We start from the raw sequence: 3,300 nt of genomic DNA, 5'->3' as shown, positions 1-3,300 counted from the left end.
GCCTTCCGGAGGGGGGTGCCCTCCCTCACCACGTCCGGGAGCCTGACCTGCCCGTGACCTTGCAGAGAGACGTCTTCAGCCAGCTGCTGATCCACGCGGCCCTGCAGTGCACCTCGGGCCCCCACAGGAACGTGGCCCGGTGAGTTCCTCGCCTGCGCCCCGGGTGGCCGGGTCTCAGGTCACGGCTTTCACACGGGGCCTCCCCAGGGCGTCCGGATGCTCAGCGGCCCCACCTCCCTGGGCCGGGGCGGTTCCCAGCTTTGAGGTTATGCAGACACCAGGCTCCGCTGCTTGGTCCTCCCTGTTGCCGTGTCAGCTTGAAGGGCACAGCCCCTCCTCACTCCGGCCACGCTGAGCTAGTTGCCCAGACACTGCTGCCTCCCAGGCCCCTGGGCCTTTGCACGTGTGTGCCCTCCGCCTCGGATACCGACCTCTGCCACCTGATGCCCCCTACCAACCCTTCAGGCCTCGGTGCCGTTCTCCTTTCTGACTGGGCTGGTGCCAGGAGGCGGAGGGCAGGCAGGCCCAGGCCCCGGCTGCCCAGAACTTGAGGTTGTCCCCTCCCGCAGCCTGGGAAGGGGGGCTTCTTGCTCTCGGACCACCTCATTCCCAGCCCAGCTGCCTGGGTCCTGCCTCAGGGCTGAGCGACCCATCGGGCCCCCACCTCCTTCTAGAAGGTTCCACCAACAGCCCCGTCTCTGTGTCAGCAGAAGCCTTCTGATGGAGCGAGACGCCTTGAAGCCCAACTCGCCCCTGACGGAGCGGCTCATGCGCAAGGCAGCCGCTGTCCACCTCCTGCAGTGAGCCGGCCGGGCCCAGCTGCAGAGCCGCCGCTGGCAGGAGCCACACCGACAGGCCCGAGGGGTGGTCTGCAGCTTTAAACAGAGCCCTGTGACCAGCGGCGTCACAGGAAGAGGGGATGTGACTGTATGTAAAGATGATTCAGAATCTCCTTCTAATCCTTGTTAAAGGCCAAGGCGCGTGCTGTGTGTCCACTGGCCTTGCAAATTGTATTTTCCCAGGGACCTTGCGCCTCCTGTTGTTCAAGGGTTGGAAGCTGGGGTGGGATGGGAGTGTGGGGGGGGGGAGTCTTCACAGCCCAGGGGCACCCCACCCCAGGCTGCCCTTGGGGTAACCCTCATTGTCTTCGCATCCTCTCCCAGGCAGGTTGGGAGTGAGGGAACCAGAGGGGGCAGTGACTTGCCCAGGCCACAGCCAGTGGAGGCCCTGGCCCTCCTGGGGGCGGGACCTCATCTCAGCCTCCCCTCCTCACGGGAGCACAGCCCGTGGGTGCCCTCCTGCCGCCCGGCCACGTCCCGGGGGCATTTGGTGACACTGATGTGGGCTTGTCTCTCTTTATTCTGAACTGCACGTGGCGAAGGGGCCCACACATGGTTTCTAACGTGGACTGTGACTTCGGCCAGAGGAACGGAGCAGCGGAGCTGCCTGCTTTCTGGGGCGTGAGGGTTGAGCTCGGGCTGCCCTCTTGTGGCAAAAACCAAGCATCATGACATGAGGCTTCAATGCTCCTGCTTCCGGCTCACCCGCCCCGCGTCCCCCGAGCCCGGAGGTTTCCGTTTAGTGTGCGGACAAAGCCGCCTGCCTGAGGTGAGCAGGACCCCGAGGGGGTCTGGGAGATGACCCAACCCAGCCCCCTTTGAGGCCTCTCTCCAACCGGGCCCGAAGCAGGTCCATGCCTGCATTTCCCTGTTCCTTCAGCCAATAAATCCTCCTCTTTCTAAAGCTAGAATGGCCCGGCAGACATGGCTCAGTGGTTGAGCATCGACCTAGGAACCAGGTCACGGTTCCATTCCCGGTCAGGGGCACAGGCCCGGGTTGTGGGCTTGGTCCCCAGTAGGGGGTGTGCAGGAGGCAGCCGATCCATGATTCTCTCATCATTGAGGTCTCTACCGCTCTCTCCCTCTCCCTTCCTCTCTGAAGTCAATAAAAACACATTAAAGTAATAATAAAGCCAGTGTGACCCTGGTTGGTGTTTCCTCCACCCAAAGGCTCTTGGGTGTAGCTGGGATTTGCGCCCGGTCTGTCTGGCTCCATCTCTCTTCTCCGGTTAAGCAGGATCCTGAGCCAAAAATGACGGGACTCAGAACGGAACCCCGGATCAGAGACTCGGGAGGGAGAGGCAGGGGCCAGGGGCCCAGCACATCGGAACCCGGTGAGGGTGGCGAGGGAGGCTGCAGAGGGAGCCCCTAGATAGAAGAGAGGTGTCGGGGTGCCAAGATAAGCCCAAGGGGATGCAGAGTGCAAGCCGGGTTCCTTCCAAGGCACTAAACCCCCTCCCCCATCTTGCCGAGCCCTGGCTCAGCTCCTGCCTGGTGCCCCGCGCGGGGCTGGGTGAGGCTGGAGGACAGAGGTGACTGAGACCCACCTGCCCTGCAGGAGCTCAGAGACTCTTGAGGAGCCCGAACAGGAATGAGAAGAGAAGCGGGACCACGGCCACACGGAGTGATGGGTGTGGATGGTGTGAAACCAGGGACGAGGGGCCCAGAGGGGGCCCCAGCCGTCCTGGAAGGCCTCTTAGTGGAAGTCGGGCACAGGATGGCTTCCCCTGGACACATCTCACCTGCCTGCCCAGATCAATGGCTCGACGTCAACCCTGAAAATGGTGTCTCCCTCCAGAGTCCCATCTTTTCCGGAGCCGAGCCTGTGGGTCACCCCGGGTTCCTTCCTCCTGCCCCCCCCCCCTTCAGTCCCTGTTCATTAGAGCCAGAGCTTCCTGACACTGGCCTGGGAGGAGCCCCAAGGGTCAAGTGTGGTCGCCTGGCCACCAGTCAGCTCCTCTCAGGCCAGGGGTCTCCTGCTGGCTCCAACAGGTGCACTCCCCATGCAGACCCGTCACCTGGCCATCGGACCCTGCCTGGAGGTGCACCCCTCCAACCTGCCCCCCCCCCCAACCAATCCAGCTTCAGGAGGCTGTAAAGCCCAGGGCAGGCTCCTGCCACCGCTCTGGCCCTGCCCAGGCCCTGATCACAGTCCCCCGCGGCCAGAGAGCTCCTGCTCCAGGGGCACAAACCGCGGTATCTAGTACCAAGTGACCAGGTCTCCTTACTGGATTAGGAACCGCGTGCAGCTTTGCAAAGCAGGGAGATGAACCTGCCTCCTCTAGTCTCTACAACGCTCTACGACAGGAATTTAACTCTCCATTTACAGCTGAAGAGCGGGGATCAGAACCCACATCCCTGGCCCGATGCTAACTCTGCAGGGACAGGAGAGGGGCTCTAAGCAAACCCCGCCCACGTCTGCCCTGACCTCCGGCCTGCGCAGCACATCTGCGCGCCGAGG

General features: G+C 63.1%; 1 long non-coding RNA gene across 1 annotated transcript; it reads left to right on the top strand.

The window, feature by feature from the left end:
* The first annotated feature begins 42 nt into the window (after positions 1-42).
* On the top strand, positions 43-1,493 carry LOC102256787. Its single transcript, XR_001360578.1, has 2 exons — positions 43-139; positions 711-1,493. It is a non-coding gene; the product is annotated as an uncharacterized LOC102256787 (long non-coding RNA).
* The last annotated feature ends 1,807 nt before the right edge of the window (positions 1,494-3,300 follow it).

This window comes from Myotis brandtii, unplaced genomic scaffold (assembly GCF_000412655.1).
Source record: "Myotis brandtii unplaced genomic scaffold, ASM41265v1 scaffold952, whole genome shotgun sequence".
Taxonomy (NCBI): domain Eukaryota; kingdom Metazoa; phylum Chordata; class Mammalia; order Chiroptera; family Vespertilionidae; genus Myotis; species Myotis brandtii.
This window is presented reverse-complemented; position numbering and strand designations above follow the sequence as displayed.